Source organism: Crassostrea angulata, chromosome 4 (genome assembly GCF_025612915.1).
Source record: "Crassostrea angulata isolate pt1a10 chromosome 4, ASM2561291v2, whole genome shotgun sequence".
NCBI classification, from domain to species: domain Eukaryota; kingdom Metazoa; phylum Mollusca; class Bivalvia; order Ostreida; family Ostreidae; genus Magallana; species Magallana angulata.
In genome coordinates, this window is record NC_069114.1 from 12793217 (window position 1) to 12818068 (window position 24852).

The 24852-nt window shown below is 34.4% G+C and overlaps 1 pseudogene; it reads left to right on the forward strand.

The window, feature by feature from the left end:
• On the forward strand, positions 1–23099 carry LOC128180708 (WD repeat-containing protein 11-like; annotated as a pseudogene).
• Positions 23100–24852: the final 1753 nt, after the last annotated feature.

Consider the following 24852-nt stretch of genomic DNA (forward strand, 5'->3'; position numbering starts at 1 on the left):
ATGGATGTGACCTATGACCTCAGATGTCAGCCAGACGGAATGAGGGTGACGCGACACAGCCGAGTATCCAGCATGGCTTGTTGTCCCGTGTCAGAGAAATCCGTGGGGCTGGTGGTGTCAGAAAGATGTATTGTTGTATTGTGTCCTGGGATTTGATGCTTCAGCTAGCATATTGAACATACAGTGCTTTGTTACCGATTAATCAGTTAGAGAGAAAGACTGACAGTGTGCTCAATTTTAAGTGTGTTAATTTACATATTTATGTAAATTAACTTTAACAGTATATATCAAAAGTTCATAATAAAAAGTTCAATCCACATGTAATAGAGGTATAGAGATAAAGAGTATGGTACAGCAGTCACAAATTAATAAATTTTAGCTGTCTGTTGAATGCTTGAGTTTTATTTTGGATTTCATTTTATAGGTGAAGTGGGCAAAGGAAAACTATCAACACGATTTGGGCAATCCTTACTCCCTTTGACTGGCCTCCGGGACTCCAACGGGGTAATTATAGTGTGGGACGTGTCGGCGGGAGTGGCTAAAGCTGAGTTCTCGGAAGGAACAAAACCAATACAAGGTGAGAGACAAAACTTCTTTATCGGCAGACTTCATTCGTTGCAAAAAATGTATGTTATACATGTATTGATTTCTATAATTTAAAAGTTACAATTCCATGAATGACCTTGACCTGACCTTGAGGTTTTGACTTTTTCAGACTTGGAGTGGTTGACCTATCAGGATGCCTCCCATGACCTTTTGGTGGCTCTTCATCCTCCGTATTCTCTGGTTCTCTGGAACGCGGACACAGGAACCAAACTCTGGAAGAAGTCCTACACCGAGCCTCTTCTCTCGTTCTCCTTTGATCCTTTCAACTCCAAAAATGTTGCATGTAAGGCCATGCACGGGCAACAAAATTAATGTTTTGGTTATCTGGCATTACTGCTTGCTGACATATTAATTTATTCATTTTATTACCATAAAAAAGGGACACTTCTAAGTTTTTTAGAATATTGAAAACTGAGTTGTTCCCCTTTAAAAATATTAACGGTACATGTACTATAAATATAAGAATATAATACCTGTCTGTGATATTATAATTTGCAATTTTTGCCTTGAAAAACAAGTTAGAGATAAATTTCTTTAACTTCAACCTTTTTCACAGACCGACTATAGGACGTACTGCTTTATTTTTTACAAGGAGCTGCTTAGGAAAAGGAATTTTCAAAATTCAAAAGTGTTTATTGTATTAAATAATTTCTATTTTGTTACATTGTGTAAGAAAAGTATATTATTATATCATAATATCCTCCATATAAGGTTGTTTTTTTTCAAGTTTAACCACAGGCTCTTAAAAAGCCTTTTTCATAAAAAGATTTTTATGAAACATGCTATTTATTCACATTATATGTACAAATTGATATAGAGTTATTTTTCGTTCAGTCCTTGGTTCAGATTGCATTGTGTTCATCGATGACTTCTCGGTCACCAAGACCCCCTCCAGCAATGGCAAAAAGTTCTTCATTTCTAGTCCCTCCAGTTCAGGTAAATGATGAGGATAATTTACCTTCTTCAAATACTGTACACAGGGAAATATTCGTCCCTGTTTTATTTTTGCCCCTTTTGCCCTTGTTGTCAACAAAATTTGAATTCGTTGTATGCAAATGTAAAGGGCAAACAAAAAACTCTGGGAAAAAATAACCTTGCATGTAAATACAGTACTGTGAATTTTTAATCAAACTTCAGAAATTAACTGTTGAATGCTTGAGTTTTATTTTGGATTTCATTTTATAGGTGAAATGGGCATTGTACCATTGTGTTTATTCTTCTTCAAGATTGATTGATATAAATGATTGATATTTTCATGGCAGCAACAAACTTAAAAACAGATGGATCTAATAGTAGCATTGAAAAAAAGGCTGCATCTAAAAACCTGGCAGAGAGAATGAGTAAAATTCTGGTAGGAGAGGGAACCAGTAAAAAGTGAGAACCAGAACTTTTATCATGCATTAATAACAATAAAGATTTTCACTAGTCTTTACTTTTATCATGCATGTATATATTCACACAGTGCACTTCATTTTATAGAATATACTTGCTATGATTTATGAAATCAATGTCTAAATGACTTTTCATTTTGTACCACGAAATTCAATATTTTCTTTTGCCTACGAGCTGTATTGATTACTACTTAGAGAATAAGGAATTATTCTTTGAGTATTATGAGGTGATAATATTGGTTGGGGCATGATCACGCTCTGACCAAAATTATTTACCCGGTACTTAACTTGGCTGTTTTTCTTTTTGTACCTGGAACTAGATAAGTTAAATCAGAACGTTACTTAACTGTAAAGTATTTCTTTTTTTTACAATGAGAGATCCACTGTAAGTTACACCAGACAATAACTTAGTATAAACACTATATCTTTTTGTACTAGAAGCACTAAGGAAGACTCCGACCAGGTGATGCTGAACGACTGTATCCAGCTGTTGTACCACCAGTCCTGTCGCCACCACCTAGTGCTAGTGTACACCAGGGAGATACTAATCCTGGAGCTGGAGATTAACCAGACTGTGGGGATTATCCCCATAGAGAGGGCCGGCTCACCCTTTGTGCAGGTCAGAGGGAAAATCATCTCACTGAAACACACTGACAGTGACTGAAAACGCTAAATAACCTTACTGTTTAGGGACAGTTAGGGAGGTCAAAGTGTCTGAACTTGTGCCCAATCCTGATTATTGGTCCACAAAAAATTAAAAATGTATTTTAATACAATAAAAATATGTTCAAATTGACAGATATTTTATTACCAGTACCTATTTCAAAATAAGATTTTTTTTTATTTATTCAGTTATGGATTGATATCCATGCAAATGTATTGATTTGTTTATTTTCAGCTCATTTTCTGGTTGGAATTAATGTTTAATTCTGTTCATTTTATAATGATTTAGGTATAAGATTTAATGCTGTGGGAGGGAAGATAGCCAGCATTTATTTACTGTAATGAAAACAGAAAAATATGAACCATTGTTCCATGATATTTCTGTCCACAGGTTGTATCCTTCAGACAGCGAGATGTCTTGTTGTGTCTGCATGAGAACGGGAGTGTGTCGGCCAGGATTCGTAGAAAGACCAACGCCATCACAACCCCAGCCTCGGAGGGACATGGGGCATTTGGTGGGTCAATTATTTTGAATATGTGATGACATTTCTGATTCTTGTTTTATTTCCAGTAATCAAGGCACAATAGCACAAGTTATGTTGGCAGGTCATTAAATATGATCTAAATTTCTTATGATATACTTGATTTGGTCATTGTATGGGGGTTTTTTTTTCGCGCAATTTTTAAAAATCTGATCTGCTTCTTGTATCTCTGAGATGTATATACCAGAGTGTGATATTGTTCTCTAGTGATTTTACTTGGCTATGTTAAGGGATGAGAATGTTATTAAGTTTTCAGACACCAGTAGCTGTCACATTTATTAATTTAATTGTAATATTGAAAGGGGGATTTTAGTTAAAAACTTTTTTAAAAATTGCAATTCTTGCAATATAATTAAAGAATGAATATTGTTGATTCCTTTTTTAAGCAAGTACTATATTCTCCGATTCTGTTGATATGTATCAAATTGCAAGAATAGAAAATTGCAAATGATGAACTTTTATAATTGTAATTTATTCTTCAGAACTGTCAGTAAAATCAAAGGAAGAATTTAAATTTCACAGAGGATGCTTTTCAGTGTTTTATGGATATTAAATTAATTTGTCACATCTATTGGTACTGTGAATTCATCAATGTTCATTGAATTCAGCTCTAATTTTCATGGATTCCTTGTTAAGTTGATCAACAAAATTAAATGTTCATTGAAGTGCAATTTCCAATAACCTATTGTATTGATAGAATCATTGTCCTGGAATTTACATATCCTTGAAACTGTACTTTTTATTAAATCAAGGAAAATTGATGTTCATGAATATTGATGGTACCACAGTTTATAGAATTCTGCTGTATCTTCCCATAATATTTATAATTTGTAACGTGATAAATTAAAATTTAGTTTTTTTGGCCTGAACATTTTTTAAATTAATAAAACAGATGATTCCCCACCCCCTATTTCCATGGATGTGACCTATGACCTCAGATGTCAGTCAGACGGAATGAGGGTGACGCGACACAGCCGAGTATCCAGCATGGCTTGTTGTCCGGTGTTAGAGAAATCTGTGGGGTTGGTGGTGACGGACAGCCGCATTGTATTCTGGGATATGATGCTTCTGAGCGGAGGAGTGAGTGAAACCATTCTCCATATATTTCTTGTGTTCAAAGTCAGCTAGGGTTTCTTTTAATAATCTTTTGATAAGACAATCCCCCCCCCCCCCCAAAAAAAAAACCCCCAAACCAAAAACAAAACAAAAATGAGATCAGTATTAGTATGGATACTTATTATATTAACCCTGGGTCTATGCCTCAAGTTTGATTGGCCATGAACCAGATGGAAAAACATTTGAATTATGTCAGATTTAATATTTTCATCAGATTTCTGAGATTTTTTTAACTGAACATTGACTTTGTTGAACTTTTGATTTCAATCTGTGAATATTAGGAAAACATCTCTCAAAGTAAATTCCATGCCATAAAGTACATGTATACGGAAACATAAAGACATAGATGGGAAATTGAGCTAAAATATAAATAATATAGATTAAACCTATAAATGAGAATGTTTATGATATACATGTACAACCGACATTACAGATTGACTCTGAGCCAGGACCGGCTTCTGATAAGAAATTAAAGTTCCCCGTGGTGTCTGATGTTCCTCCTCCCAGAATCTCACTCTCTGACATGATTGGTCAACTGCCTGTGGTAAATCCAGACCACCCCTCAGTGCTGAAAGGTCGTGCTGCGGCCCTCAAGTTTGTGATCACTGGTCTCCTGAACGGAGTGGTGTCCCCTGTTACTTGTCTACGCATGTGTCCCCCACTCACCACTAAGAACTGGAGTGTGTACGAACCACTCATTGCTGTCGGTATGTAGTACATACTTAGAGTTAGAGCACAGATCATATACATGTCTCTTCTGTGAATCAGTTTTCACTGTAGTTTCAGTATGTACAGAGATATATGTTGGTCAATATTTTTGCTTATACCGTGATTTTTTGGGGTACTTTATACTGTAAATTACCTTTTGTTCACGTGCGAGAAATATTTGCAAGATTCATGAGAACCTATTATAAATAAACCTCTAATTAATATTCCTACCTATACAATGTATGAGCTTATTCTAAATTTAGTTATCATGCATTTATGATATAGTTTGATAGAACTGAAACATGTTTTGAATTATGACTTTGGTTGTTTTCATTGTAGGTAGTTCTACAGGAGTTGTACAGATCATCAACATTTCCAGTGGGCTGATTGTAAAGGAGTACAGTGTTCACACAGGGACTGTCAGGTCTGCCCATATGTCCATCTTTCTGTCTATATGCCTGTCCATTTGTTTGTCCATTTGCCCATTATAAGTCCATCCATCCATATGTCTCTGTCCATCCATCTCTCTGTCTGCCTGTTTGTCCATTATAAGTCAGTCTGTCCATCTGTCTCTGACCATCTATCTTTGTCTGTCTGTCCATCTGTAGCAGTCACTTGAGGCGTGTTCAACAGTGCAAGCCCTCACGGGCGCCCGCCAAAATTCCATAAACCCGCACCACAAAATTTGGCGAGCACTAGCGAGTGCTCTCTCTGCTGAACAAGCCTGAGTCAGTATATTGTTCAGTATACAGCAGTATGCATATCCATAGTCATCAATATTATGTTGAGAACTGTAAACAACAGTTCTATTATATTTAGATTGTAATACATATTACAAATACTGTAGAGATTGTGAGAGGTAAAGTTAACAGATATTTGTGGTTTTTACAGAGGGATAGAGTGGTGCAGTCTGAAGTCCTTCCTGTCCTACTCCTACCCATCAGCAGGGACCAGTGGTCTGGTCAAGAACGATCTCATGTACGTCGACCTGTCTACTGGTGAGTGTCTATCTATTCCTCAATATTCCTCAATAACCCCATCTATTCCAATAAAAGCAGTAACCATATCGTCACTGTCAAAGAGTGTCTAGAAATATCCACCAAATGAATCTAGCTGTCTGGTAAAGATCCACCCACAGCAGCACTCATCCTACATCTTGCTCGTCACCGGAAGTGATTCTAATATTTCGATTTTTGGAATTTTAAAGCATATGCGTTTTGTTGACATTTTTGTACGGAATACAAAACTGAAAACCGTTTTAAAATCGGACTACGCATTGCAGAGATATTGAAGTTTAAAAATGACGTTTTCTGGAAATCTGCATTTCGCAGAGTAGGTTGAAAAATTAGTTTAAAAGGAAGTTAATATGATAGTAAATCGTACCAAATGTCAACAGTTTAATTGAACCCTATCAATTCAAAATCAAACGAAAGACCCACTTGTTGCTCGCAACAAGGTGCTTTCAGGTAAGTCAGGCATTCTTGAGAAATTAAGCGTCAAAGTTCTGAAGCAAGAGTCTGAGTAGCTCAGTCGATAGAGTCGTGGACATGGGCCTGGTGACCCGGGTTCAAGCCCCGATTGCCGCAATTTTTTTTTTTTTACTATTTTTCGCTTAGATCTACGATTTTATCTTTGAAGTGATAAGTTAAATCTAATCTATTAAAAATCGGACGGAAGACCCACTCGTTGCTCGCAACGAGATCGTGTCTAGTTTATAATAATTATTGTATTTACAGGAAAAGTGAAGCCAGTGAGGGCCAATAGAGACCAGGAGTCCCCCATAGAAATTCTGAGGGTGTCCTGTCTCAAGTAAGGCCAACATGATCTGCTGGGAATTGATAAGAGTAAAATTATGTAGATTTGTGAGTTACATGTATATCTCTGAATTTTTACATGTACAAGTAAATATATGTGACCCAATAATAGGACACGTACATCATCAGTTAGGGTCATGTAATTTTCAAAGTTACCGTATGCCAACAAATTTTAAGCTACGTGTAAAATGCTTTCATTGATTATTTCTAAATAATATTCTAACAATAATTGTGGATTTTCTCACATGCAAATAAAAGTTTAATTACCTTGATTCAGATATTGTGAATCCATAGATTAACACTGTCAGTCCTTCTATACACGTTTTAAATAGCTGCTATTGTTTTACAGACAATATTTTATAGTGGGCTTCAAGGACAAGCCCTTGGAACTGTGGGACCTCCAGACACTGACCATGCTGAGGGAGACAGGGAAGTCCCTACCCCACCCCACAGCTCTGGAGTGGTCCCCCTCACACAGCCTGAAGTCCCTGAAGAAAAAGATGATGAGCCACGCGAGTGAGAAAGAAGGAGGTCAGCAGGCGTCGACAGGGGTGGGCGGAGACTCAATGGGTGTGTCCAGTACGTCACTCACAGAGCCCAGTGAGAGGTGAGGGGTCACACTGGAGGAGATTCCGCAAATCTATGAATTAATTCTGACACAATTTTATCTATTTTTACAAAAATTTCCTTGCATTCTGCTGTAAATACTATTTCCAAAAAAAAAATTATATAAATAATTTTGAAGTACATGCAGTTGACAGTTTAACCCTCTTTAGTATAAATGTTGTTTATTAAAAACTTCAGACCTTATTAAACATAAGTAGTGAATATCCTTGTAAACTCACAACAAGCAACCCTTGCAGATTTTAAAATCTCACTTGTATTTTTAGACAGTTTGAACTATAAAAAATAATTGAATAAAAGAAAGGAGCTCGCAATTTATATTCTGACTAGTGATTTTATATAAAACAGGAAAGTTGCGAAATTAAGTACTCACGTAAAATAAGAAATTTTATTTTTATTATCTCTCTTTCATATGATTTACTTTCTTCCCCTGCTTTCTCTTTTGGCAGAATGATAAAGTATTTAATATACTCTCTGCAATGAGATTAACTATTTTTCTCTATTTCTCCCTGCTATGTGGTCAAATTCTTTTCTCTTTCTCTCTGTAGTGTAATAACTTTTTTCAATTCTGTCTGCAGTGTGATAAAACTGTTCTCTCTGTCTGTCTGTCTGTCTGTCTGCAGTGTGATTAACTGTTCTCTCTGTCTGTATGTCTGTCTGCAGTGTGATAAAACTGTTCTCTCTGTCTGTCTGTCTGTCTTTGTCTCCAGTTTGATTAACTGTTCTCTCTCTCTCTCTCTCTCTCTCTCTCTCTCTCTCTGCATTGTGATTAACTGTCCTCTTTCTTTGTTTGCAGTGAGTCCAAAGTGAATCAGAAGCTGATGGTCAAGGAACACTTTGTGTACACTGACCCCGAGGGCACACTCTATCACTTCGTGGTGGAGGGCTCAGGATTCTCTGACGCCAGTCGCGTTCCTCCTGAGGTAAGCATTGACCCACATCAAGTCTAAAAATTCATTTTGATTGTGCTCTACATGTATTGCTAACATGGATTTCACTGTGTGTTGATAGTTGCTAATCATTATATAACTTAGCACAGCGTCAAAAGTTAATTATTGATAATAAGTATTTTTATCGTAACACCCCCACCCCCCAAACCATTTTGTTTTGTCTGATTATTAATAAGTTTAATTTTGCAGAAATGCAGCATTAATACTGATTTTTCAAAAATGGGAAATTCAGAGTTAATAATTATTTGTCCATTGAAAAATTCCTCTCTTTATGCTATATTTATGATACATCTTGATAAATGTCCACCTAAGGAAAAAGGGGGTTATTGACATCGATTGATTTCATCTACATGCATTTATAATCGTTTGAATTCCATATCCCACTGTATTGTATTGGAATGTGATGATTCTTTTGTTAACATGTGCACCATTTTCAGGCTAATTCTCCATCCTTATCAACTTATGTGGTAGGACCCTATATTAAAAATATAAAATCCACAATATCACTATTTCTTATTTTATCTACATACAGTATGTATTGTACACATTTAATTACATTTAATTCATATACGTTTATAAACTGTTTATATAGTTCTCAATGTCAGAGTACTCTAATATAAAGATAAGACAATTTGTTTTCATGTATTGTTAATCACTTTTTATATGCGTGAACTTTAATTGCATGATATTTCTTGAGAGTTTCTTCTCGCCAAAATAAAAGATTTGAATTTCACAGTTTTAACACAGAGTTTATCTTGAGGTTGAATAACACATCATCGCAAAATGGCTGACTGCTGATCGAAACATTTCGTTTTATTAAAAGGATTTTTGGACGAAAAAAAGTAACTTACTCCATAGCCGAGTGGATAAAGTGTCGGACTTGTGATCCATACATCCCAAGTTGGAATCCCGCAGGGGCTTTTGTTGTTACTTACTGGAATAATCGTTTTAGATAATTATTCATTTTTTATCCCCAAACTGCAAATGTTTTGCTTATTTGACATTTGTACAGTTTATTTATAAATATATCTTTCATTATCAAAAAATGTCCTGTTAATTTGAGGGACTTTTTCCAGGTGTGTTATTCCACCTTAAAGTTTGAGTTTGTTTGTGGGATATTATTTTTATATGGTTATCATGTTTTACCTGCTTATTGTTTTCTTAACACAGTCACTGCAATTTATGGATAATGAATACTAACCCTTTGAAAAGAGATTGATATAGTGTAATTAACATTATGACCGTTGTTATATAGTGCCGTTTCCCCCTAGCCATCTTTCCCCCCGGAAATATGGCTATATAGCAGTTCTTCCCCCCGGAAAAATGGCTATATAGCAGTTTTTCCCCCACGGAAAGCTGACTATATAGTGGGCTTTCCCCCTTTTTATAGCCAGATTCCCCCCACGGAAAACCTACTATATAGTGGATTTTCCCCCATTTTTACTTTCCGGCCATGTTTATTGCGGACCATTCGTGACAATAATTTGCAATAACTAATATGATATTAATTTCTCACAAAAAAGGATAATTATGGCATTTATTAATACATACAATAAATTACATGGTTTTTCAACCCCAAATATGAACTAAGGCATGCGCCTTCATAACATGCATGCGTCATCATCGTTTATTTCACCTGTTCTCACCCCTTTTTGGGAACACCTTTTCACGGATTTCGGAATACCTCGAATGTTTTTCATCTAATCGATGCTTATCTACAGTTTTGACTTCGACGTTATGAACACGTGAGAACACTTTTTAGTGAAAATACGCCGGTTTGCAATTGGAAATTTAATTTTCCAATGTATTACCATCAATGTATAAGTTTCTCCCAGGGAACTAACTGACCAATCTTGACTTAATGTTGTAGAGGAAGGGAATAAAAAGTGGAAATGTATTACTCCCTTCGTCCAAAAGGCTACCAATTTTAAATTAATACCGTTAGAATTGACGATCTTAAAAACAATTATATATTTCTTCTTCTAAATATCAAACGGGAGACAGGATGCAATGATATGATGAGAAACTGAAATGTTTTAGTTTTACTTTGATTGATGGGGTTCTAAATCATGGTTAAGGGGTTTTTTATTTATGTATTAAAAGCATTTGTAAAGTTAGTGTTTACCATTTCGTTTTAAAGATACGTATATTCATATTTTTAAGCACATTTCTACGAAATGCGAGATATAATGATGTAAACAATTTAAAAAACATTGAAATGTCTTCACAACCAGAACAATGTCGGTATCTTCGCTGGTTACTTTGGAAAATGTGAATAGAGCATGAACTAACTTTACGTTTATATTGTGACTCACTATTTGCAAATTTTTCCACTTTTAAGTTTGCAGCGTGATTTATAAATATACTATTTTGAAAACGATGCTATCTAAATCAAGATATATGATTCAATTACCTAAAAAATGTATACTATTTGTTTCATATTTTTGCAATAAAGATTTACTTGTGTACCATATTATTTCTTTGAACAATTAAACAAGGGTAATTAAAAAACAAAAAAACAAAAACAACCAACACATATATTGTGATGAGCTGACTTTTTTTTAAATATAAGCTTTTTCTTCTAATCAACTAACAAGTAAAAAAGTCGTATATATGCGCTTAGGTTGGTTATTTATTTTTGATTTTCGGTTTCTCCTTTTATGAATAAAAGTTCATTGATTTATTTATCTAATTATTTATTATATCATTAGTCATCTTATGAATTGATTAAATGATTTGAAGAATAATGAATTTTACCTGCGTACCTTTTTAAAAAAATTTGTTCGTAAATTTAAAAAAAGCAGACGAATTAAACGTAATTTTCAATCATTTTGATAAAGAAATATATGGGTGATTGTGTATTTTTAAATGATATTTTTACTTTTAAATGACCGTAAAAATATGTTCATGTGGTCATCTATAGTTTTTGAGATATGGGGCCCTAAAACATACATATTCTTTATAATTGGATTTCATACATCGGGCTCGAAACCAACAAAGGCTCCTACCCTGCACGGGGGCTTAAACTTTCGGTGTCATCTACTAGTGGTATACCACTATCACTTTGAAAATATGGTTAATTGGTCATCTCTAGAATTTGAGATTCGGGTCCACACTTATAGAACACTATTCAATCATATGGGGTTTTAAACATCGGGCCCTGAAACACCAAAGGCCCCTACCCTGAGGGCTGAAATTTTCAGCTTTAAGTAGTAAACCACTGCCACTATAAAAATATGGTGATATGGTCATCTCTAGTTTATGAGACATTGGACCCTAAAGAATATGCACTATAATTATTATAATAGGATTTTAAAAGTCGGGCTCTGAAACATCGGAAACAAAATTTCTCTAAAACAGAGGTTTAGCCTGGATGAAATTTACACAAATAGACAAACAGTCTGATAAATTTATCAAGAAATTCTTAAAACATTCTCGTTTAATACAATTTTAGAACACAGAATTATGCATATAAGTGTATAACTTGTAAATCCTTTTTCGATGAATTACCTAAATTAAGTTCTAGTTGTAATTCCGTTACACACATGTTCAACTTTCAGCATTGTCCATAAAAATAATAAATTGGCAAAACGAAACTTAACCTGTACAGATGAATGCCGATATCGGGAGTGTAGAAACATTGATTTTAATCCTTACTGGATTTCCATAAATATTTTTTATAAAATCTGAACCAAAAACGCGAGGGAGAAACCCTACTATGGGGGAAAAGCTACTATATAGTAGCTTTTCCCCCCGGGGGGAAAGGCTACTATAGAGTAGGTTTTCCGGGGGGAAAAGCTACTATGGGGGAAAAAGTGCAATACAACACCGTCACTAAATTATGTGTTTTATTCAAACCTGTTATTATCTTTTAATACATGTACCTAATTTGGGGGTATTTTCCTGTTATTAGTCTGGAATGGGGACCATTACATGGATTGCCTGGAAAGGAGACTTCATTTTATTCGGCGATGGTGAGGGACAGTTATCTGTCTGGGATCTTAAAAACAAAACGCAGAGGTAAAAATCACCCTGTCAACAAATCCACTTTCTTTGTTCATCTTTTATTCAGTCATTTCACTCACTTTCAAACAGTAAGTCTTTTTCTCACAAGTTGTGTTGTCAATTGAATTCTAATATATATCATTATCCAATTCATTTTTGTGGTTGCTTTAACAGGACTATGGCCACAAGGCGTGGTTGGATCAAGAAGATCCGCTTCGCCCCGGGGCGAGGCAATATGAAGTTCTTTATCTTGTACATAGATGGATTTGATATCTGGGACTTAAAAGATGGAAAGGTGAAACTGAAAATAGTGCTTAGTTTTGATAAGAACAAATGTTGATAAGTATTAAATAGGCTTGGCAAAGTTTACTTGATTCAGAAATCTTTGGATATACGTGTACTTAAATGTACACATATATACTGGTACATGTACATGTAATGTATCTCATGAGGAACATTTGAATATATAAAATTAATATAGGCTAACAGAGTTTGGTCATACATGTACTAATTAAATGTATAATTTTTGTAAGGTAAAATAAATGTAAATCAGATTCTTGACAATAAATAGGCTGAGCTACTGAGTTCCATGAAGAGTCCACGTGACGTTGCCAAGGTGGTGGATGCCGATTGGACTGGATCTGACCGGCCAGTACTGGCCACAGCGGAGGGCTGTATACAGGTGTTTGACCTGACCCTCAAGTCGTGCTCCTGTACTATAGAGGACCGCGAGTTTCCAGGTAACAGCCACACCTGTTGGAGTAATCTTGAAAATAAGTACACTTTAGCATGTACTGTGGAACCATTTTAATCTTAACAATTTATCTGAACATTATCAACTCTAACTAAACTGTCAAAAAAAAATGAAAGGAGCAATTAACAAATGAAAATCTTCTAGAATGTATAATAAGCATCCACATAACTGGAGAACTTCTTATGACTATGTATCCTTTTGATTTTTTACCTATTAAACTTAATATAAATATTTAAGACATCAAACCTATCACTTTATATAATTCCTCTTAGCCTTTGTTGCAGTTAAGTTTTTGGTGTATGTCTTGACAGATGAAGTAGCCAATCCCTACGTTCTGTCCCCCAAGGAGTCACTGATGATGAAGTATCACCTCCAGAACCAGCCCTGGAATCAAGAGTACTCCCCCAAACTGGAGGGGCTGAGAGAGGAGGAACAGAATCTCCAGACAACACTCAACAGACAGATAGATCTCCTGGACAGGTAAAAGTCACACCTGTGTAAAGGTCCTTGACAGGTAAATGTCACACCTGTGTAAGGTCTACAACAAACAGATTGATGTCCCGCACAGGTAAATATCACACCTGTATGAGGTACACAACAGACAGATTTCCTGGACAGGTAAATGTCACACCTTTTTAAGGTACACAACAGATTATGTCCTGAACAGGTGAATGTCACACATATGTAGGTATACAACAGACAGATTTATCTCATTTTCAGTTAATCAGTGCCTGTAAATTTTATTTTTTACAAGGATAATTTGGTATTACATTATTTACAGTGATATTTTCAATTGGTATTTCATTATTTACAGTGATGATTTGGTATTTCATTATTTACAGTGATATTTTGGATTACCTTCCATGCTGCAGATTTGGAGTAGCAGAAAGATGTGTAATGCTTGCCAAGTAAGACATGATGAATTCAAAACAAGTATTATGATTACATGTAATAAAAAATTACATGTAAAAAAATAGTCAATACTGTAAATTAGAGTCATTTCATCATGGAAACTATAGATGTAATAATTTCAGTATAAATCTGATTGAATGGTTTTCAAATTGGGTTTTATGTTCTCTTTCGCTTCGCTCAGCCGAACATAAATTATTTCAAGTTCATAATCATATAAATAAACGAAACAAACGCATAATGAAGGAGGTGACAACATTAGCCAAATTTATTATCGTTTTTATATACAAGTAAATTTGGTTTCATCCATGGAACAGCCAGCCCCGAATATAAAGTATCCACCGCAAAAAGTACTGCATCCTAAAAAGATATTCTTGCCAAAAGCAGGACATCGAGATCAGCTATCTTTTAAAAAACGAGAAAAAAAGAAAAACATCAGCAATTTTGCGACTAAGTGGTCGTAGCTAAGTTGTCGAATGGTAATAGAGCCTTGGTCCTGGGTTTAAAAACCACAAGAACCGAATAACTCGTTACAAGAAAATAGTTCCCAGCTCTAATATTAACTCCTAAGGTAACCGTTACTTATATAAAAACGCGATACAAATTGAACACCGAATAGTCAAGACAGCCTGAGCGCGGCACCCAAACCCAAAGGCACCGGGATCGAACCTCAAATGTACAAACCAATTTTTAAAAATTTTATATGGAAACGAAAAGAAATATATTTACGGCCAATTAGGGGTTACAGCTCAAAATTTTGCTCTTGAAGGCTTGTGAATGTACTTAATTGTATTTCGATGTACTTATTTATAAAAGGAATATTTGTTAATTTGTATGATCATTAACCTTTCACTGACAGGTTATTTGGGGATGAATCAGATTTCTTGTTTTGGACTGTGGCCTTGTATTATCTCAGAGCAGTCAAATGGAGCCAAAAATCTTAGGTAAGACTTGATTCTTTCTGGGTCCTTCCTAACAAATCGGCAAACAAACCACATTCCAAAGGGTTGAATTCATTCTATTCAAGTGGTGGTTTTGTTTTAAATCTAAATTACAATAAAGCTCTTTAAGGTGGCTCACTACACCATGAAATATTTTCTCAAATCAGCAGAAAATTGCTTGATTTTGATAGATATCATAATGGATAAGTAGTATTTAAGTACCGGTATAATAGGCAAAATAATGTGCAATTTTGGATGAAAAATTACATTTTAAAAAAATTTAATTCAGTTAACATGAACAAAAGCTCCTGGTGTATTCGATCTCATGATCTGCGGTTAATAAACCCAATACTTTAACCACTGAGCTTGGACGATATACAACCAAAATGAACGATATACTGACAGTAAAACTCGTTTAGTACGAACACGGATATAGCGAATTTTCGGATGTAGCGAACTTTTTTGGAATCCCCGGTAAAAATCTTAACAACTCTTTGCAAAATATTACGGTTATAAGGAAATCGGATATAATGAATTTACGGATATAGCGAACTGATTTTGAGTCCCGTAGAGATGAAATATAACGATATTTAACACCTTTGTAACGAATTTCTTCATAGTTTAAAAAAGTAAGCTCTACCAAATTAAAAAGAATTTGAAAGAATTTATTTTCATAGAATTTTTTCAAATCATAATTCGATTATTAAAGGTATCAGATTAATGAATTTTTATTTTAAGCCTCATTTAGCGAAATTTATAGTCTGGTGAAAGAAAACATGTATATATTGTGAATTCGCTATAGATAATACATGTATTACGAATTCGCTATACGGATATAACGAATTACGGATATAACGACGTAATTTCATTGGACCTTAGGAATTCGCTATAACCGAGTGACCATATAAGTCTCCTTTAGCAGGAGAGCTTTTTTAATAAATAAGTTTGAGGTAAAGAAAAACCAGATGAATTGTGCTGAAAAACAATGAAAAAGTGTATAACATTTAAACCAAACAAATGCAGGTTGATAGAGTTTGGATGTAAGTTATTATACATGTAATAATGGCCAACATGTATGATTCAGAATTATCTCCTTAGCCTAATCAAATTATGTGTTACTCTCTGAATTTGAATCTCAAAGCCAATCAAATTATGTATTACTCCCTGAGTTTAAAATGAAGCTAACTTTGATACAGTACTACTGAGTGGTTACTGATTTTGTTCAGGGAGACAAGGATTTACTGCTGGGACCAGAGAAGGACAAGTTTGTCCCTCCCACACCCTCCTACAAGGAGACCAATGACCTTGTGATGCTTGACAGTCCCGACGAGGGGGAGGGGTCAGAGCAGGGGGCGTGGTCCCTCCTAGACTTGCCATTGGAGAGATACTTTGACACAATTTGTGACAATGACAGCTTTAAGGTCTGTATTAAGATCAGATGTCAAAGTCAGCTGAGTATCTATGTAACATATTTCTGAAAATCTCTGCGACGATCTAATTTCTGCTTTTTTTCGCAATCTTTTTTTTAAATAGTAAATTTATGAATAAGCAGAAATTATATCCTGTATTATTTTCTATCACAAAATTTTGAAATTGCAAAAAATGACTGACGCAAATTAAAAATGTTACATATTTCCCCTTTTGGCAAATTATGTGTCATGTAAAAAAACCCTGGATAAACGGTAACAACTACATGTCTGGGAAAGTGAAGTGACTGAGTGGTTGCAATTTAATTTGACTTGTGTTGATATTTTTGTATTAAGCACATCAGTAGTTGATCTTTTTTTAAAATTTCACAATTTTTAATCATGTTTACCAGTAAATTTCTTTTAAATGTATTTCTTACTTTAAGAGAAACTTTTCACATATTTTCAGCTTTATCAGTTCTTATAAATGAATGTCGAACTTTTAGAGAAACGTATTACCTATTTTCAGCTGTATCAGTTCTTTTAAATGTAGTATGTTAAACTTTAAGAGAAACTTTTTACCTATTTTCAGCTGTATCGGTTCTTTTAAATGTACCGTATGTCAAACTTTATTTTAAGAGAAATTTTTCACCTATTTACAGCTGTATTGGTTCCTATAAATGTATGACTAGAAATTTTTTACCTATTTTCAGCTGTATCAGTTGGACCGTGTAGCTCTTCACGACAGTAAAAGGGTAACATATGAACACACCAAGAAATGTGCTGAGAATTACATCATGTTACGCGAGACGGACCGAGCTGTACAGTTACTGCTGGAGACAGAGCCCGAGAATGATACCTACTACACCGACTGTCTCAGGTAAGAGACCGAGATATAATCCAACAAACTACACAAACTGTCTCAGGTAAATGACCGAGATATAATTAATCCAATGATGATACTACACGGACTGTCTCAGGTAAATGACCGAGATATAATCCAACAATGATATTACACCAACTGTCTCAGGTAAGTGACCAAGATATAATCCAACAGTGATATCGCACTGACTGTCTCAGATAAATGACCAAGATATAATCCAACAAACTACACAAACTGTCTCAAGTAAAAGACCGAGATGTAATCCAACAATACTAAACCGACTGTCTCAGGTAAATGACCAAGTTATATAATTCAACAATGATACTTCACTGACTGTCTCATGTACATGACTGAGATATAATCCAACAATGATACTACACCCACACTGTCTCAGGGAAATGACCGAGATATAATCTAACAATGATCTTACACTGACTGTCTCAGGTAAATGACCGAGATATAATCCCACAATGATCTTACACCGACTGTCTCAGGTAAATGACCGAGATATAATCCAACAATGATCTTACACCGACTGTCTCAGGTAAATGACCGTAATTTAATCCAACAATGATCTTACAATGACTGTCTCAGATAAATGTCCAAAATACATGTATAACCAAATGATGATACCAGACAGTACATGGTCCTTGTCTCGAGTATATGACTGAGATATAACTTGATACATGTAATGATATTACGGTACAAGGAATGTGTTCCAGGTAATTGACCAAGATATAATCCTTTCATGATACTTCATGGACTAGCTGTCACAGATAATTGACTAGCTGTCACAGATAATTGACTAGCTGTCACAGATAATTGACTAAGATATTTGAAACAACAGAGATAGAAAGTTGGATACAAATATCACAAACTTGAGACTGTTTTGGATAGATGACATGAAGATGCTTCAACTGTCTTGGGTAAATGATTGAGATATAAGTTAAATTTGAACTAATATATGTATGCAACACATATGTCATAAATAAATAAAGTATAATATTTGAATATCTCTGATGGTTTTGTACAAGAATATAAACATTTATTGTAGAGCTTGCCTGGTGGCCAGCATTAGATCTTCTGGTGTCTCACAAAGCACTATTAAACTGGTGGCCACCAACTTGATTGCTAACGGAAAAATCAAGGGTAGGTTTTTAAATACATGTACATTTATTGTTTATCACAAACAATTCAGATACATGTAATGCTTATTCAATGAAAGGCAACAGATGTACATGTTGATAAGATCAAAGGCCTGTTCAGCAGAGCTGATGCTTAAATTGTGTGCACTTGCCTAAGTTTGTGTTGTAAAGATGTGGCATTGTGGCCAGCACTTAGTTGCAAGCACCTGCTTCAGATCTGTTTAACAGGCCTTTGATTTTGTGACACTGCTAGCCTCCATTCATGATTTCTATGAGATGGTGATACATAATGATTGCCTCTGTCTGTATCCACAGAGGGGGTACAGCTGCTTTGCCTGATTGACAAAGGAATGGACGCCTGTCGATATCTCCAGACCTACGGAGCGTGGGACCAGGCCGTCTGGCTGGCTAAGGTACATAACCTATTACATGTTTATACCTATATCTGCCATGTGGAGGACATTATTCAGTGTACACTGTAATTCTAGATGGGACTTATGATGTTTTGTTGTTCTTGTTTGTAATGAACACATTAATGCATGTAATTACAAAACAGTCATGAAATTTGCATTTTGTTAGAAGAAATTTTGAAAAAAATAATCTTAACGTCTTCATTCTCAGACAAATTTAATAGATGGAACTGTATGTCATGTATTAAATTTTTATTTGAAATCAAGACAAAAGAATATATTTTTGAGGATAAAAAGTCTTTTGAAAATTCTAATAGAAGTTACCGGTATTTGCATGTGTCAATAGGATGCAATACATATGCATGCATTTTTCATGTAGATATAAATTTATGTACAATACCGGGTAATTGTTTTGAATAAAGTGTCTCCAAACGTGTCTAGGTTTGATAACTATAAATTGTAGGCTACTCTAACTGAAACTGACTGCTGTGAGGTGATGAAAAGATGGGTGGATCACTTATGTGGAACACAGGTCAACCAAAAAGTAAGTCAGGCTCAAGTGTCCTCAAGTGTCAGCTAGAAATATGTTTAAGATTCATTTGACCAAAAAATAAGTCTGACTCAAGTGTCAACTAGAAAGCAGGTAAATAAAAAAGAGCCCATTCAAACAAAAGACCAAATTAGACTCGATCCTAAACTAGAAAGCAGGGAATTGAGCATTAGAAAACTAATTCAACCTGAAATTAAGTGATGCTCAAGTGTCAACAAGAAAGCAGGTGCCATGGTCTTAGAATAAGTGATTTAACCAAAATGTAGGTAATACTATAAAAGTGTCCACTATAAAAAAGGACTTTACTAGAACCTGAAGAATTTTTTAAAGCAGTCTGTGATGCTTCAGTGACATTAGAAAACAAGTACCGGTACATATGCTAAAGATTTGAAATACCGGTAATATGATTTCAAACTAGTGAAGTTAGATATTAAAGACATTAGTTTTCATGTTCAAGATTCAGAGATGTGCATGATTGCATACATAACCATTTAATATTCATTTAAACAATAAAATGCTTTCTTTGGTAATTTTTTTCTGCAATGATCGCTACCTTCATTACCCGAATGAATCATCAAAGAAAGCATTTTATTGTTTATATTAACATCTTTCTTTTAGCCAATTAATAAATTAATTATGAAAAGTAAGTAAAATTCACTAATTACTGTTAATGTACGTAAGTACATTAACTAAAAGAAACAGCTAAATCGTCTCCTGTGAGACCTTGGGTCTGACGTCGTCATGATTATTTCGTGCAGTTCGTGATTTTTCCTAGGTAGTTGTAGGTCTCGACCAATCAATAAACTGGGCGTGTCAAGTTTAGTCCTGTCACTTTCTTGTCAGCTTCAGCCGCTGTAGATTTCCACCAATCAATAAACAGGGCGTGTAGATTTCAATCTGGCTGTTTCTATAGTGCTATGAATTAACTATATGTTTCCGTAAGAAATAGAGGGTATGATACTTGGTAGATGTAAATATATATCTGTGAATTTTAAGAAGCACATGCAGTTCATTAATTTTACTAAAAGTTTATCTATTTTTGTAAATTTTTATTGACAAATTTTAAGTCAATCCATCAATTGCAATATCACTAATTTTATGTGCATTTGTGATCAAAATAAAAGCTGATCACAGAGAATAAAAAAATTAAAATTTAACTGATATTTCATCTTTCATCAATGTTTTAATAGAAATGTTAGTTTAGAGATTTTGTGAATATGTAATTAATAGATTGTAATGTGTGTCTATTAGGCTAGACTTGTAATTTGAATCAAGTTTCATTCTAAATCAATGAAATTACACTCACTTTGATAATAAAAGCCAATTTTTCTTTTATTCAACTCCAAAAATTTTAAATATATTTTCAAAAAATAGTTAGGACAACAAAAAGAAGAGATAGAAATAGTGTAGACTCAATTACCATATATTTAACACTGAAATACCCCGGTATTCTTGAGGTTACGTAGTATTTACATGATTAATCACTCACTGACAGTGAACAATCAAGAAAATGATTGCTTGTTTGTGATTTTCAGAGCAAGGCGCTGCTAGTGATGCTGTGTCTGGGCCAGTTTTCTAAGGTTCTGGAGATGTTGTACGGAATGCGTCAGTTTAACAGGGCTGCCTGCTTCACTGCAGCCCTGGAGGAATTTGGACTCTTGGACCAAAGCCCAGATAATGGTAGGTATCAAAGCCAGAAAATGGCCTGACGTATCAAAGTCCGGATAATATTATGTATTTGAAAATCCTGATGATATTTTGTATCATAGCCCTGATGATATAATGTATCAAAGCCCTTTTGATATTGTATATGTATCAAATAACTGATAATGGCTTGTGTGTTTTATGTATGATGGACTGTTCTGCATTTATTAAAAAGTGAGATAACTAAGAGGAAAGGGCGGTGGGCTTAATTATCAATCAAATTTAAGTTCTATTCAATGTAGTTTTATATTTATTAATTAAGCTTGCCTACATTGTGGTCTATTTCTATTTGTGTGTTTACAGTGTCACTGGTGGAGGCCGTTTACCTGGAATACGCCCGTCTACTGGCCAATCTAGGACTGAGGGCACCTGCCGAGTTCTACTGCCAGAAAGCCGGCGATAAGGGGAGGCAATTCAAAGAGGAAGTCTGCATTCTCTTTACCTGAATAATTATTATGTCTGTGAATGATTGGAAAGACATGATGTGTATGAGTTTTCACAGAAGGAGAGTGAATGAAATGAGTGTACATGTGTTGACTGACAGAGATGGAGAGAATACTCTGTAAAGTGCAAACTGTAAGTGATGAAAAAATGAAATGATGGGATTTATTTATAGTACATGTAAATGACTTTCTTGCTGTTAACTTTAATTGCAGATAACACATTGTTATGGTATATTTGATTTACCTGTAATTTAAATTTATGAATTTATAGTTATACGTTTATTTACTTGATCATTTACGTTATGTTATTTATTCATTTTCATTGCCATTTCTGTTTAAATCTGAATAAATCATTATTTGAAATAAATGAGTGGCTAATAAATAGTGGCTATCTTACATTACTGATATCATTGTATTGCTAATGATTTTGTAAGTTAATATACCTGGTTATAATATATTATAGAAACTGTAAGAATACTATATTTCTTTTGTTTTGTTTAGTTACATCTAACTTACTAAAGACCAGGGGAGGGCTTATCAATGTATTTAGTCAACATGATAAAAACTCTGATAGATGAATATATATTAGGAAATTATTATAGGAAAAGGTTTATAAAATACAAGTTTATAAAATGTTGCTTATTTTCTGGTTGAAACAAATTTCTTGGTGACTTGTAAGATACATGTACAAGTACTTGTAATAGTGGGACCATTGTGTACATCAATTGTGAACTAGTCTGTCTGATTCCAAATAAACATCCCAGTGTCCCTTAATACAAGTTATCATTTGCTTGAAATGCATTTATACTTTGAAGCATTCCTGATGAGTGATATGCAAACATCAAGATTTTTAAAAAAAATTTGTTCATATTACATGTACCTGTTATAAACATGTATGTGAAATACCTAAAAGCTGAAAACAATACAATGTGAAGCATAGGTTCCATCATAAAATTCAGTTAATTACTTGTAATTCTACATGTAGTAAAGTATTATCTATTTCAGTGAATTACTTGTAATACTACATGTAGTAAAGTATTATCTATTTCAATTAATTACTTGTAATACTACATGTAGTAAAGTATTATCTATTTCAGTTAATTACTTGTAATTCTACATGTAGTAAAGTATTATCTATTTCAATTAATTGTTACAGGTAAGATAATCTACTCGGTTAGATTGCAATGTTCTTGGTTATGTTAAGTGCAACATGCTTAAGAGATTGAAAAAATCTGATGCTATGATAATTCATAAAACTGATCTGAAATGTATTCCATGTACATGTTATAATGAGTTCATGTAATATACCATCAATATTCATTCAGTAGATTTATCATGTATGTTTCTGTTATTTCATTCAAATAAACAGTAGGTGAAAGTTTGGGTAAAAACTACATGTATCATAATGATGAAAATTCTAAATTAAAATGTAATAATGTATACGTAAAAATGAAGATTACATGTTTTGTTAGATATCATGCTTTATTTATTTATGTGATGAAGAATAAATGTTGAGCTTAAGTATACAATACCAAGGTTGTTATTCCTTTGTCTAAGGCACATGATGCGGTTAGTCTGGTGGGAGTCTTTACTTTCTCCCGCTGATGATAAATTCTAAAACATTGAGAATTAAAAAAAAGTTTTTATAAATCTTCGTTTCATCATACATGTACACATTTAGTAACATTAATAAGACTGTGTATTGTTGGCAGCTGCACTCGTTGACCTCCGTTGTAAAATCCACACGCACCTGACGTTATATGTTTTTCTGATTAAAATAAAATTTTAAATTTATATATGAGATGTTGGCAAAACAAATTCTTGATGAATCTGTAGGTTTAGCTCGTTCTATTTCCCGCGGGCATCGGTTCTTAAAGTTCGCTTCGCACACTATTTATCATTAACGACGCACTGTGTTAGGATTTAGGAACGTTCGGCTACTTCATGATAATGCTCCATCACATCTGACCTTGTGAAGCAATTTTTGAAGACGGAGATGGTTACCGTATTGACAAACCCACCATACTCTTTATATCTAGCCCCATACAACTTTTTCTCTTTTCCCAAAACTTAACAAGTTTTTAACTGGTCCCGACAAGCCTTTAGCTCGGAGGCCTACCTAAATCAGCGTCAGTTTATGCTTTTCATAAATGATTTCAGAGATTGAAAATATGTATTTTTAACCGCGGAGAATACTCTGAAAGGATGTGAATAAATGTTCGTTTCACTATTTGTACTTGTGTGGAATTCTTTTGAAATATCGTACAGTACACATTACATATTAAACAAACCTCGTATCATTCACTGTCAGTTATACAACACGTAGATACACAGGGTTTATGTACCTTAAAGTACTTACGTTCACTTCAGATGTCAGATACATTTACATATGAGGGAATATTTAAATTTTCAACTGTCCTTGCCTGTGAAAACATTACGAATCAATTTTGAAGCCTATGTACAAATACATGTAATTATTGCATAAAAGATGAGCGACACAAAATGGGCGTGTCCTTTAACATAACCGAAAAATGGCATGTAATACCCCGGTATATAGCATGTGTTACATGAAAAAAAATAGTTGTTTTAAAATGTTGTTTAAAAGTGTACAAATTGGAAATAATATACTGAGTATTAATAAAAAAATAAGGAATCATTCTTTGAATATTATGAGGTGATAAATTTGGTCGGAGCGTGGTAAATTCTATCATAACCCCCCCCCTCTCTCTCTCTCTCTCTCTCTCTCTCTCTCTCTCTCTCTCTCTCTCTCTCTCTCTCTCTCATTCTCTCTCTCTCTCTCTCTCTCTCTCTCTCTCTCTCTCTCTCTCTCTCTCTCTCTCTCTCTCTCTGTTCGGCACTTAAAAATGGAAGCCATAATACGCATTTGATGTTTTGACAATGTGTCGTTACTTAAGAAATAAGGTATCATTTTTGGATGTCTATCGGGATATAGATACGGGTTGGTCACGTGATCAAATCCCATAAAGCCCGAAGGGCTTTATGGAAGATTTGATCACGTACCAACCCGTATCTATATCCCGATAGACATCCAATAATGATACCTTATTTCTTATATTTACATTTGTTGCAAATTATGACACTAACAATGCTCCATACTTTCTCTTTTGTGATGACCTAGAAAGCCGCTTCGATTAAAATGACGTAACAAAAAATAGTGCAACAATGTTGCAAGCATTTGATTATTATGATAAATTAATATGACACTACTTTTGAGGAGACAACACTTTTTTATCATTAAAAAGGGAAACAGAAAAGAAAATTCACTTG